General features: G+C 47.7%; 11 non-coding genes across 11 annotated transcripts; all 11 read right to left on the reverse strand.

The window, feature by feature from the left end:
• Positions 1–5,644: 5,644 nt before the first annotated feature.
• Positions 5,645–5,718, reverse strand: Trnat-agu (transfer RNA threonine (anticodon AGU)). The gene has a single exon. It is a non-coding gene; the product is annotated as a tRNA-Thr (tRNA).
• Positions 5,719–6,193: 475 nt separating this feature from the next.
• On the reverse strand, positions 6,194–6,267 carry Trnat-agu (transfer RNA threonine (anticodon AGU)). The gene has a single exon. It is a non-coding gene; the product is annotated as a tRNA-Thr (tRNA).
• A 3,993-nt stretch (positions 6,268–10,260) lies between these two features.
• Positions 10,261–10,334, reverse strand: Trnat-agu (transfer RNA threonine (anticodon AGU)). The gene has a single exon. It is a non-coding gene; the product is annotated as a tRNA-Thr (tRNA).
• Positions 10,335–10,443: 109 nt separating this feature from the next.
• Trnat-agu (transfer RNA threonine (anticodon AGU)) lies at positions 10,444–10,517 on the reverse strand. Its single transcript has one exon. It is a non-coding gene; the product is annotated as a tRNA-Thr (tRNA).
• Positions 10,518–10,626: 109 nt separating this feature from the next.
• Positions 10,627–10,700, reverse strand: Trnat-agu (transfer RNA threonine (anticodon AGU)). Its single transcript has one exon. It is a non-coding gene; the product is annotated as a tRNA-Thr (tRNA).
• Positions 10,701–10,992: 292 nt separating this feature from the next.
• Positions 10,993–11,066, reverse strand: Trnat-agu (transfer RNA threonine (anticodon AGU)). The gene has a single exon. It is a non-coding gene; the product is annotated as a tRNA-Thr (tRNA).
• Positions 11,067–11,358: 292 nt separating this feature from the next.
• Trnat-agu (transfer RNA threonine (anticodon AGU)) lies at positions 11,359–11,432 on the reverse strand. The gene has a single exon. It is a non-coding gene; the product is annotated as a tRNA-Thr (tRNA).
• Positions 11,433–11,541: 109 nt separating this feature from the next.
• Trnat-agu (transfer RNA threonine (anticodon AGU)) lies at positions 11,542–11,615 on the reverse strand. The gene has a single exon. It is a non-coding gene; the product is annotated as a tRNA-Thr (tRNA).
• Positions 11,616–12,090: 475 nt separating this feature from the next.
• Positions 12,091–12,164, reverse strand: Trnat-agu (transfer RNA threonine (anticodon AGU)). Its single transcript has one exon. It is a non-coding gene; the product is annotated as a tRNA-Thr (tRNA).
• A 109-nt stretch (positions 12,165–12,273) lies between these two features.
• Positions 12,274–12,347, reverse strand: Trnat-agu (transfer RNA threonine (anticodon AGU)). Its single transcript has one exon. It is a non-coding gene; the product is annotated as a tRNA-Thr (tRNA).
• Positions 12,348–12,456: 109 nt separating this feature from the next.
• Trnat-agu (transfer RNA threonine (anticodon AGU)) lies at positions 12,457–12,530 on the reverse strand. Its single transcript has one exon. It is a non-coding gene; the product is annotated as a tRNA-Thr (tRNA).
• Between the last annotated feature and the right edge of the window lie 1,273 nt (positions 12,531–13,803).

Consider the following 13,803-nt stretch of genomic DNA (forward strand, 5'->3'; position numbering starts at 1 on the left):
TAACTATAACAAACATGCGAATGATGGGACAGTTAGGCACCGGAGGGAGTTGAACCCTTGATCTCCAGTTTACTAGACAGGCACTGCACTTTAACCACCTAAGCCACGGCGCCATGGAAGGGAAAATCCAATGCGATGTCACGGAGCTAAAGAAAACTAGCACCGCGTGGACATGAGAGTCAGTAGTGCTAGAGGCACAAGACTGTACACAGAAGTGAGGGAAGAGCGGCCAGCCGAACAACAGCCCGAGCCGGCCGTGCAGTCGTGTTTTATTAACCGCGCGCCGGGTTTTATTAACCGGGGGATGATGGTGGCGATGCCGCTACAGGGCTCTCCTCCCCCCTAGCGAGTGGCAGGAAGGCAATGAGCGGTGTGGAGGTGTGATGCCCAGGAAACTCGGGGGCGAGGGTGCGTTTGCGCTTGTTGCGGAGCGCAGGAGGACTCGACGGGGGGTCGATGGGGATGGCTAGTGGGATTGCCAAGGTCCAGCTCTGGGGTAACACCGAGGGAGCAAGCACTGGATGTTGCTTGAGGGGCCTCGAGAAAAGCTGGCTTGAGGCGTTCCAGCGCGACAGTTTGTTTCGCGGCCTCTAACCAGGATGGTGTAGTGGGTGGGGGCTCTGTGCTGTACGGCGCGAGGACCAGAGTAGGATTGTTGCAAAGGTTTCCTGACGGCGTCGCACGGAAGGAAAACATGCGAGCATGTTTCGAGGGCAGGGTGCTGGAAACCGGTGGCAGGGCGTGGTGCGCGGGTGGGACTGGGGCAAAGAGCATTCATAGCCGGCTGGTGGTACGGCTGCCGAGTCCGCTGCGGCAGAGATGAGGTCGCCGGGGAGTCCCAATGAGGTGCCATAGACCAACTCTGCTGTTGAGCAACCCAAGTCGGGTTTGAAAGCCGATCGGATGCTTAGAAGGACAATGGGGAGGACTTCCGTCCACGGGACTTGAGGCGACGCACGGATGGCGGCTTTTAGCTGACGGTGAAGCCGCTCCCCCATGCCATTGGAGGCCGGGTGGTACGCGGTAGTACGAATCCGTATGGCGCGCAATATGTTAGTGAGGCTGGTGAAGAGGGTGGACTCAAATTGGGCGCCCCGGTCCGTCGTGATGATGGAAGGAACGCCGTACCGTGACACCCATGTTGTTATGAGGGCCGAAGCGACGCTGGCCGCTGTGGCGTCGGGGACCGCGGTTGCTTCTGGCCAACGGGTGGCAAGCGGTCAACGATAGTGAGCATGCAGCGGTCACCGTCGCAGATTGGGAGTGGTCCCACGAGGTCCACATGGATATGCACGAAGCGGTCGTCGGGGGGAAGGAACTGGGATGGGGGTCGGTGGGTTTGTCTCTGTATCTTGCAACGCTGACAAGAAAGCCAGGTCTGCACCCCGCACTTGATTTGCTTGCGGATGCCATCCCCTCTTCCAACAGACTTCAGTTGTAGCGAGGGCAAAAGACAAGACGACTCGGGAAATTATAGAAGCCTCCCTCATTACCCAGCTTCGCACGGAACAATGCATCAGCTGTCAGTCCATTGCCCTGACAGTCCCCGAATTGGAGTATTTGGGTTACTGCGGACGCTGGCCCGCAAAACCGAGCGACCCAGTTTTCCCCTTAAACCTATTCTCCTCCCCCTCCCTAACCTTTCACGCTGTTCTGCTCTGTGAATAAATCTTCTGTTGTGAGTTTGCAGTCATCGTGTTGTGCCTTCCTCTATATGTGTCCCTGTCTTTTTGCTGCATAATATCTACTATGTCACGTTACCAACTACCCCAACTATCAACAGGTCTACGGTTGTAACCTGGGACAACATGCCATTTATACAATCTAATGGTGTATGCATTGGGTCATCTGTTGCACCGATCTTGGCTGAGATTTATCTTAATGCTCTTGACAATGCTATTCGATCTTTCTGTAACTCTCAGTGGGTAGAAACACAATATACATTCGCCGTTATGTTGACGACATTATTGTTTTGTATAATCGTCCGTCCTTGCCACCTGTCACGGTTGCCGATACTATTATGTCTCTCGCGCCGGAGCTAAAATTTTCTGTTGAGTACCCTTCTTGCAATAAGTTGAAATACCTTGACCTTACCCTTGTGTCTCATTCTGGTCTATGCAGGCAGTATGATAACGATGCTAACAAACTCATCCTCCCATGTTCTAGTTAACATTCCAAATTAGTTAAGTTTGGGATAAGTTCAAGTCTTCTAAATGCTGTTTCTTCAAAAAGTTGTCTTCATTGTGTTCCGTCAACTATCTCATGGCAGGTCAACAGACTTGTTGACAAGCAGGCAATGATATGCAGTTGATTGCCTCCAGGTCTCTTATTCTCCTACGCAAGCTTGATGTTCGACTAGACACCAACCCTGAGAATGCCAATTCATCGTCCATTAAACTAGTTGTCATACCGTATGTATTATCATTCTGTTTCCCATAACATTTTATCTGCTGCGAAAGATTTTGGATTGAAAGTGTTTTTTTCTAATGCCTTCAGGTTGAGTCGATTGACTCCATTCAATGTCGTGCCAAAAGGTTGCACTGTTAAGCATAAGTCTGCGACTGTATCATGCACATGTGCTGTTGTTTATTCTATTTCTTTAAGTTGTGGTTTTTGTTATGTGGGGCAGACTGGACGTTGCTTAAATGACCGCCTTCGAGAACACCAGCTGAACTTAAAAAAGAGCCATATCTCTAGCGAGCTCGTTGAGCTTCTTCGCCAATGCAGCAACTGTGGGCCCATTTTCAACGAAACCGTGGTTTTGTCCAGGGAAAGGGTCAAGTGGAAAAGACTTTTCAAAGAGACGGTGGAGATAACGCAACGCGGGAACTGTGTAAACAGGCCACCCTTTATCCCTCTCCCTCCCCTCCGTGAGTTGTTAGGTATTTAGGAGGCTTGGTGTTATTAAATCATTACTGTGTCTGAGAACTCTAGTGGTTGTCTTCGTGTCCCATGTCTCTCGGTTGTTTGGTCCTTCAGCATCATACACCAGTTAGTCTGCGCCCTATCCCTTTTATCGATTTTTGACCAGCTAAACCACGGCGCCATGGAAGGCAAAATCCAATGCGATGTCGCGGACCTAAGGAATGCTAGCAGGCAGTGCACAAGAGGGTCTTCCTAACTATAACGTAAACATGCGAATAATGGGACAGTTAGGCACCGGAGGGAGTTGAACCTTCGATCTCCTGTTTGATAGACAGGCGTTTTAATCGCCTAAGTTTTGTTTGCCTTTTTATTTCATTACATTTTCATAAAACCATCTCCAGAGTCATTACACAACTTGTGCAGACACTCTATAAAACCAAGTAGATTTCAATTGACTATTGACTGATACGCCGCTTGTATCACTTGATTCCGGTGCCCAATCTTGAGCCTGCGAGAATTACTTCTTATCCTTTAGCAGTCGTTGCCTCGCTCTTCTGGGGCTATTATGTGTGCTGGCTTGAACCTAGATTTCCTGAAGGTTGACGTGGCTTCCCATTTAAGGTCGTTTCTTCCACCGTCGTGTTTTTGCACGCTGATGGCGTTGCTTGCCGATGGTGTAGATACCGTACCTTCGCGGATGTTCATCTGCGTTTCGCTTTGGTCGATTGCCTCACGTTTGCCTCTCTCGGGCATCCCTTCTGACGGCCTTTCTTGAACAGGTTCTTGCGCTTGTCGCTGCAAGTTTGCCTGTATTGGCGATGTTGCTTGGGGTGACAGTGCAGGTTCGTTATCCTTCCTGTCTAGTGCGCTGCTCACGTGTTGACCTTCACTGGGCTTTTCGCTATCTGATGCCATTATGTTCACTTGTGTGTGGGGCTTCAGCACTTCGGCATTACCCGCTGTTTTTTCCGTTGTTGTTATGCCAGAGGAAAAAATGCTTCCGTCCTGCTGGAGACTTGTCGCCGTGCATGGTAGCATTCCTGGCACGTCATTTCCCTCCCTAGAGCAGCTTCGACTCCTCTATCTCGTCCCTCATCGACTTCTTCCGTGTTCACAAGGTCCGGCGCAGAGACGTTTTCTGGTGCCATCCTCGTCTTCAACGCACACGTACGCATGTCGTGCTCCTCTTCATGGCCAAAGCCTCTGCAGGTCCGGCACCACTTCGCCTTGCATGTTTTCCTTAGATGACCAATCCTCTTGCACCTGAGACAAATGGGCGGCCTCCCTGGAATGTCGACCAACACTTGTCCTCCAAAAATCCTGATGATGTGTGGAATACTCTCCACGCTGGCGCCATCACGCAGGGCCATGATGACCTTCCGAGTGGTGGTAGCAGCACATGCAAATGCCGTCGACCGCCACCTTTCCTTTTCAATTGTTTGTACCTTGCCATAGGCGCTGAGGGCATTACTCACAGCATCGTCAAGTGCCACAAAAGCCACTGCACAAACAATTCTAGCTCCTTCTGATATGGGTAAATAATGAGACATTTCTAGTTTTTCACTGTAAGCTCCTTCTTCTCTTTCAGTTTTTGCACAGCCAGCCTGGAGAGCGGCGTCAAGGCCCACACATGTTTGTACATTCCGAATTGTGGAACATCTTTCTTTTCAATCACAGAAAGCACACTTTCCTCAATATTGTCTGCCCGATAAGGGTGGCCGGATGGATCAGCATGAAGAAAAACAGTATTGAGCGAGCTGTTACCTGTTGGCAGAACGGGTAACAAAAGCCTGTACCTGTCGCACGACGCGGTCGTCGAAGATCCTGTTGTTGTTTCCCGGCTAGGGTAGCCCGTATTCGACGCAGCTCCGAAGGAGCCCATGATACCTACGTCCGCACGCTACAGCGGCCGGAAGAAGAATGCTTTAACCACCTAAGTCACGGCGCCACGGAAGGCAAAATCCAATGCGAATGTCGCAGACCTAAGTAAAAGTAGCAGGGTGTGGACATGAGGGTCTTCTTAACTAAAACATGCGAATGATGGGGCAGTTAGGCGCCGGAGAGACTTGAATGCTCCATCTCCTGTTTACTAGACAGGCGCTTTTACCACCTAAGCCACGGCGCCATAGAAGGCAAAATCCAATGCGAACATCGCAGACCTAAGTAAAACTAGCAGCGTGTGGACATGAGGGTCTTCTTAACTAAAACATGCGAATGGTGGGACAGTTAGGCGCCGGAGGGACTTGAATGCTCCATCCCCTGTTTACTAGACAGGCGCATTAACCACCTTAGCCAAGGCGCCATGGAAGGCAAAATACAATGCGATGTCGCCGAGCCAACGATCCCTGGCACGGCGTGAACAAGAGAGTCTACCAAAACTGCAACATAAACAGGACAATGATGGGACAGTTAACCACCGGAGGGAGTCGAGCCCTCGATCGCCTGTTTACTAGACAGGCGCTTTAACCACCTAGGCCACGGCGCCATGAAAGGCAAAATATAATGCGATTTCGCGGAGCTAACGATCCCTAGCAGGGCGTGAACAAGGGAGTCTACCAAAACTGCAACATAAACATGACAATGACGGGACAGTTAGGCACCGGAGGGAGCCGAACCCTCGATCTCCTGTTTACTAAACAGGCGCTTTAACCACCTTATAGCCAAGGCGCCCCGGAAGGCGAAATACAATGCGATGTCGCGGAGCTAACGATCCCTTGGAGGGCGTGAACAAGAGAGTTTACCAAAACTGCAACATAAACACGACAATTATGGGACAGTTAGGCACCGGAGGGAGTCGAACCCTCGATCTCCTGTTTACTAGACAGGCGCTTTAACCACCTAAGCCACGGCGCAATGGGAGGCAAAATACAATGCGATGTGGCGGAGCTAACGATCCCTGGCACGGCGTGAACAAGAGAGTCCACCAAAACTACAACATAAACACGACAATGATGGGACAGTTAGGCGCCCGAGGGAGCCGCACCCTCGATCTCCTGTTTACTAGACAGGCGCTTTAACCACCTAAGCCACGGCGCTATGGGAGGCAAAATACAATGCGATTTCGCGGAGCTAACGATCCCTAGCAGGGCGTGAACAAGAGAGTCTACCAAAACTGCAACATAAACACGACAATGACGGGACAGATAGGCACCGGAGGGAGTCGAACCCTCGATCTCCTGTTTACTAGACAGGCGCTTTAACCACCTAACCCAAGGCGCCATGGAAGGCAAAATACAATGCGATGTCGCGGAGCTAACGGTCCCTTGGAGGGCGTGAACAAGAGAGTCTACCAAAACTGCAACATAAACACGACAATGATGGGACAGTTAGGCACCGGAGGGAGTCGAACCCTCGACTTCCTGTTTACTAGACAGGCGCTTTAACCACCTAAGCCACGGCGCCAAGGAAGGAAAAATACAATGCGATGTGGCGGAGCTAACGATCCCTGGCACGGCGTGAACAAGAGAGTCCACCAAAACTACAACATAAACACGACAATGATGGGACAGTTAGGCGCCGGAGGGAGCCGAACCCTCGATCTCCTGTTTACTAGACAGGCGCTTTAACCACCTTAGCCAAGGCGCCATGGAAGGAAAAATACAATGCGATGTGGCGGAGCTAACGATCCGTGGCATGGCGTGAACAAGAGAGTCTACCAAAACTGCAACATAAACACGACAATGATGGGACAGTTAGGCACCGGAGGGAGTCGAGCCCTCGATCTGCCGTTTACTAGACAGGCGCTTTAACAACCTTAGCCACGGCGCCATGGAAGGCAAAATACAATGCGATTTCGCGGAGCTAACGATCCCTAGCAGGGCGTGAACAAGAGAGTCTACCAAAACTGCAACATAAACACGACAATGAGAGGACAGTTAGGCACCGGAGGGAGCCGAACCCTCGATCTCCTGTTTACTAAACAGGCGCTTTAAAGGTCAGCTATGCCGATATCCGAAATAGTCGAAACGGTTGTGATATTCTGAAAGCCCACATCCAGTTCTCCCCAAAATACACCTTCATTCTCTCAGTTCGGTGCAGTATCATGTCAAAAAAAATAGATAATTCATTCCGTAACACACATGGGCGCAGCCATTTTTATGACGTAGATGCACCCGAACGGGCATTGTGACGTGTACGCGCCTTCGTACTTGTCAGTGGATTTCAGCTACGGCTTCTCGCGGCTTCACGTATCTGTGCTTGAAGATGGCGGACAGCCGGGTTCCACCGTTCCGCGATAAGTAAACAGTGCAGCAGCTGCGAACTCATTCGCGAACCAACCTCTGTGCGATGTTGTGACTGGAATTCGTCGTTTGTGTTTTGTGAGCACGTACAATTTGTATCAAGTCGCGTCTGCGTTAGCCCCTTTACAGCACTTGCCCATTGTAGAGATTGACGTTTCGACAGCAGTGTTAGCAAGAAAATGCCGACAGCGTTTTATTCCTGCAGGAAAAAATTGTGCTATGTATTTGAGAAACCGCATACTGCTATGGGACAAGTTTTACGTACGATTTATCAATGTGCAACAGCGTCGGCGATGGTATGTAACGACGAGAGACGTAAAACGAAATACAAATCACATTTTAAACGTTTTTGTGGGATTCTGTGCATTTTCCAGAAGCTTTCTTTGAATCACACACTCCCATGTCACGCTGCGTTGTGTGGCACGCTACAAACTACTGCATTTTATGTCTAACATCTGGATATTATTTGTAATGAACACCGTCGCACAAAAACATGCACACGAAAGCTCCAGTAGCCATGTTGTTGCACACTATGCAGAGGCAAAAGAAGTACCAGAGCACATATTGCCACTTAGAAATGGTGTTTTTAGAAATGTGGTGTCTGAAGAGTTAAAGCATAGCATATATCCTAGAAATCAGGTGCACCTTATCCTTCTGTAGAGTGCTCTTTCAATTCACAACTCAGCCCATGGGGTGTAAAAGTGTTAGAGGCAATTATGTGACTTGTCGTCCGGGGTGACATCACTGGCCAGCCTCGGAATTAATTCCGTGCTCAGGAATTATTGTACAAATCAATTGTATGTATTGAATATTGTATGTAGGACATGATAAGCAATATGTAAGTTGCAACCTTGTCTGCAGCATTCTCGATTGCCTCTTACCTTTACAGTTCGGGACACGTTACCAAACCATTTGCAAAGGGCACTCTTACAGGGGCCGTGTAACTTGAGTTTTTAGTTTATAAAATTTATAAAAATATAAGTATTCAATCTGTAATATGAAATTTATATAAAATAAAAAAATAACATTTATAAAAAGAATTTATAAAGAATAAATAAAAAGGCTTCATGGAAGCAATCCGTTAGCATACCCATTGCACATGAAGCACAATTATATATGCTTGGACATCATCTAATTAATCTTCTGAACCATATGTGTGGCTGCATACGAAATTTTTTATGCGCATCCTCTACCTTCCTATTCCTACATGTGCACACGAATAACAGTGAATATATGTGAAGTGGCAAAAAGCAACGCTAGACTCTACCACCATTGTGCCCCTTTAACTTTTCCACATTTATGTCCGGTGAACAGGGAATATCCCACTAGAAAAGAAGACATTTGTCCATTGTTTGGCAAGCAAACAAATATATTTATTTACATTTTCCATAAATCAACAATGTTGTGACCTGGTGCAATTATTAATGTCAACAAGTAAAGTACTTACAAATTATTCCAATGTGCTTAAGTGCAGATATGACAATTCAGTTTTTGTACCTCAGCACAGTACAGTTTCAAAATTAACAAACTGCACAGCATCAGCAGAGGGGAATCACATAAAGCTCCAATAATGGACTGTGCAAACAAAGCTAAAAAAAAAACTAGGTACTTCAAGAGAAATCTGAATAATCGGTTGCTGTTGTGATATGTACTACTATGCACAGTTCATAAATGGAGAATGTTACCTCATTGCATTGCCTCCATGTGAGCACTAGAACGGGCAGCTTTTTAGGTCGCTCTTTTCGTGTTTTTCTATTGTGTTTTTTTGTTTTCTGTTTTTGCAATAGCAAGCGTGGCCATAGTGAAACACAAGCAGTCAAGGACAGGATGAGACATCTACAATGCGACTGCTAGCTCTAAACTGATATACTTATTAGCAGACTCTGGAATATACACATATATGCTGCTAAGAAAATGACAATTTAACCAATAGAATAACAGACAAGAAAAAAGGGGTTATATATCTTCCCCGCTCCTCCCCATTCTATTTCACAGGCACCCTTGTATCATTATGAGTGTGTCCGTGCGTTCCCTTTGAGATAACGTATCTCGCACACAAGCAAATCCAACAGCGGACTGCTTACGCATGCAACTATCTTGGATTTCTCTAACCACTTGTTATTTAACCGCTGCCTTGAGCTGTGTGTTCTGGAAATTTAGGCAGCATCCAGAGTCCCTGCAATGTGTTGCCATGTTTCTCGAGGGCATCAAAAGTCTGTCCTTGGCTGCCTGTGTTTCACTATGGCTCTTAGATACAAACTACCCCATTTCAACACAGTAGAAAACACAGATTTGTAAATAGCATCTGTTGGTTGCACTGTGCATACCCCCATATCAAGAATCATAGTGGATACTACACCTTGTGTGATAATGTGAGGAACACAAAAAAGCTAGATTTAAACCACTCTTATGTCGTAGTAGTAGTATTTGTGTGAAACTATGCAATTCCTGTACTGCAAATAATTTAAACCATATGTTTCATCTGCCAGCGTGATGATCCCCTGAAAAGCAACTCACACTTGGCGGGAACTACCGGTTCTGAAACCTATCCCTGACATGTGTAGCAATAAAAGAGGAAACCCAAGGGCTGCGGTGGAAAAGACAAACACGCTTTAACCACCTTAGCCAAGGCGCCATGGAAGGCAAAATGCAATGCGATGTCGCGGAGCTAACGATCCCTTGGAGGGCGTGAACAAGAGAGTCTACCAAAACTGCAACATAAACACGACAATGATGGGACAGTTAGGCACTGGACGGAGTCGAACTCTCGATCTCCTGTTTACTAGACAGGCGCTTTAACCACCTAAGCCACTGCGCCATTTTATTTTCCACCAGGTACTCACGTTTATTTACAAACATTAAAATAAGCTATGACTGTACAGTGCTAATGAGTGATGTATGATGAATGAATGATTCACACCGTAGCATCCAAATACACAGGATACAAAAAAGTACATTGTACACAACACACAGGTTACACAGGGAGTCGAACCCTCGATCTCCTGTTTACTAGACAGGCGCTTTAACCACCTAAGCCACGGCGCCGTGGAAGGTAAAATACAATGCGATGTCGCGGAGCTAACGATCCCTTGGAGGGCGTGAACAAGAGAGTCTACCAAAACTGCAACATAAACACGACAATGATGGGACAGTTAGTCACCGGAGGGAGTCGAACCCTCGATCTCCTGTTTACTAGACAGGCGCTTTAACCACCTAAGCCACGGCGCCATGGAAGGTAAAATACAATGCGATGTCGCGGAGCTAACGATCCCTTGGAGGGCGTGAACAAGAGAGTCTACCAAAACTGCAACATAAACACGACAATGATGGGACAGTTAGTCACCGGAGGGAGTCGAACCCTCGATCTCCTGTTTACTAGACAGGCGCTTTAACCACCTAAGCCACGGCGCCGTGGAAGGTAAAATACAATGCGATGTCGCGGAGCTAACGATCCCTTGGAGGGCGTGAACAAGAGAGTCTACCAAAACTGCAACATAAACACGACAATGATGGGACAGTTAGGCACCGGAGGGAGTCGAACCCTCGATCTCCTGTTTACTAGACAGGCGCTTTAACCACCTAAGCCACGGCGCCATGGAAGGTAAAATACAATGCGATGTCGCGGAGCTAACGATCCCTTGGAGGGCGTGAACAAGAGAGTCTACCAAAACTGCAACATAAACACGACAATGATGGGACAGTTAGGCACCGGAGGGAGCCGAACCCTCGATCTCCTGTTTACTAAACAGGCGATTTAACCACCTTAGCCAAGGCGCCATGGAAGGCAAAATGCAATGCGATGTCGCGGAGCTAACGATCCCTTGGAGGGCGTGAACAAGAGAGTCTACCAAAACTGCAACATAAACACGACAATGATGGGACAGTTAGGCACCGGAGGGAGTCGAACCCTCGATCTCCTGTTTACTAGACAGGCGCTTTAACCACCTAAGCCACGGCGCCATGGAAGGTAAAATACAATGCGATGTCGCGGAGCTAACGATCCCTTGGAGGGCGTGAACAAGAGAGTCTACCAAAACTGCAACATAAACACGATAATGATGGGACAGTTAGACACCGGAGGGAGTCGAACCCTCGATCTCCTGTTAACTAAATAGGCGCTTTCACCACCTAAGCCACGGCGCCGTGGAAGGTAAAATACAATGCGATGTCGCGGAGCTAACGATCCCTTGGAGGGCGTGAACAAGAGAGTCTACCAAAACTGCAACATAAACACGACAATGATGGGACAGTTAGGCACCGGAGGGAGTCGAACCCTCGATCTCCTGTTTACTAGACAGGCGCTTTAACCACCTAAGCCACGGCGCCAAGGAAGGTAAAATACAATGCGATGTCGCGGAGCTAACGATCCCTTGGAGGGCGTGAACAAGAGAGTTTACCAAAACTGCAACATAAACACGACAATGATGGGACAGTTAGGCACCGGAGGGAGTCGAACCCTCGATCTCCTGTTTACTAGATAGGCGCTTTCACCACCTAAGCCACGGCGCCAAGGAAGGAAAAATACAATGCGATGTGGCGGAGCTAACGATCCCTGGCACGGCGTGAACAAGAGAGTCTACCAAAACTACAACATAAACACGACAATGATGGGACAGTTAGGCACCGGAGGGAGCCGAACCCTCGATCTCCTGTTTACTAGAGAGGCGCTTTAACCACCTTAGCCAAGGCGCCATGGAAGGCAAAATGCAATGCGATGTCGCGGAGCTAACGATCCCTTGGAGGGCGTGAACAAGAGAGTCTACCAAAACTGCAACATAAACACGACAATTATGGGACAGTTAGGCACCATTGGGAGTCGAACCCTCGATCTCCTGTTGACTAGACAGGCGCTTTAACCACCTAAGCCATGGCGCTATGGAAGGCAAAATACAATGCGATTTCACGGAGCTAACGATCCCTAGCAGGGCGTGAACAAGAGAGTCTACCAGAACTGCAACATAAACACGACAATGATGGGACAGTTAGGCACCGGAGGGAGTCGAACCCTCGGTCTCCTGTTTACTAGACAGGCGCTTTAACCACCTAAGCCACAGCGCCACAGAAGAAAAAATACAATGCGATTTCGCGCAGCTAACGATCCCTAGCAGGGCGTGAACAAGAGAGTCTACCAGAACTGCAACATAAACACGACAATGATGGGACAGTTAGGCACCGGAGGGAGTCGAACCCTCCGTCTCCTGTTTACTAGACAGGCGCTTTAACCACCTAAGCCACGGCGCCGTGGAAGGTAAAATACAATGCGATGTCGCGGAGCTAACGATCCCTTGGAGGGCGTGAACAAGAGAGTCTACCAGAACTGCAACATAAACACGACAATGATGGGACAGTTAGGCACCGGAGGGAGTCGAACCCTCGATCTCCTGTTTACTAGACAGGCGCTTTAACCACCTAAGCCACGGCGCTTTTTTTTTTTTTTCCCACCAGGTAATAACGTTTATTTACAAACATTAAAATAAGCTATGACTGTACAGTGTTAATGAGTGATGTATGATGAATGAATGATGCACACCGTAGCATCCAAATACACAGGATACAAAAAAATACATGGTACACAACACACAGGTTACACAGGTCACATACAGAGAGTAAAAATTTACATACATACACAGGATAGAAAAAAAATACATGGTACACAACGCACAGGTTAAACACGTCCCACACAGAGAGTAATAATTTACATAGTGGACAGCGATTCACACAGATGCTCTAACCACGGTGGTGCTTCCAAATGCTGCATGCAGCATAGCTTCAGCTGCGTTATTTCTACTTTAAAATACTGCATGGGCGACGCCAATGGCTCTTCATTTCTGTCTGCCATACGCAGCTTCCACAAGCAATACATAGCTATCAGCATGACAATATCGTAGCGTATATCTTCATTCGGATGTAATGGTAGGAATCTGATTGTATGTGGATTCAGAGAGAGGCGTTTATTTAGTACTTTAATCTGTATGTCGTCCCAGAAAAACTGTGCTTCCGTACAATCAAGAAAGATGTGGTCAACGGTTTCAGGGACTTTGCAAAACCTGCAGTTGGCAGACCATGGAACATATATGCCTTTCTGTTCCAACCATGCTTTCACAGAGAGCGTTGATGTATGAAGCTTGAAAAAGAATGTTTTCATATTCGGCTTTATGTGCATGCGTTTGACCCTGTGTAAAACGTCCGCTCCAGGCCACTCAGACGGAATTTGCCTGTAAATTGGCACGGGAAACAAGGTATCTATCAAATGGGCTGCCAACACTTTCTTTGAAACCGAAAAGAGGTAATCTGGGGTAAACCTGACTTTTAGAAAGTTGACGCAGTCCACGACCTCCTGATAAAACCCTGTCAACTGCAAGTCTTGCTCGTGGAAGCCAACATATATATCAGGCATATAGTTGTAGGCTACTGCTCTCTTCACGGCGTCTAATAGGGGGTGCACAGACTGCCTATAAAACCAGAGTCTCATAATTAGCTGCTTTACAAACAAGTGCTGTAGACCTAAACCTCCATCCTTGACTTTCTTGAAAAGGTTTTCTCGGCGCATTCTTTCAAAAGTTGAGCACCATATCGTGGTGGCAAACACGCGATGGCATGCATGTACGATTTTACGGGAACACTGAAGTACTTGCAAAATGTATACCATTTTCGCCACCAAAAACACATTGCAAACTGAAGCCCGCTGGAATATTGA

The sequence above is a fragment of the Ornithodoros turicata genome, chromosome 1 (genome assembly GCF_037126465.1).
Source record: "Ornithodoros turicata isolate Travis chromosome 1, ASM3712646v1, whole genome shotgun sequence".
Lineage (NCBI taxonomy): Eukaryota > Metazoa > Arthropoda > Arachnida > Ixodida > Argasidae > Ornithodoros > Ornithodoros turicata.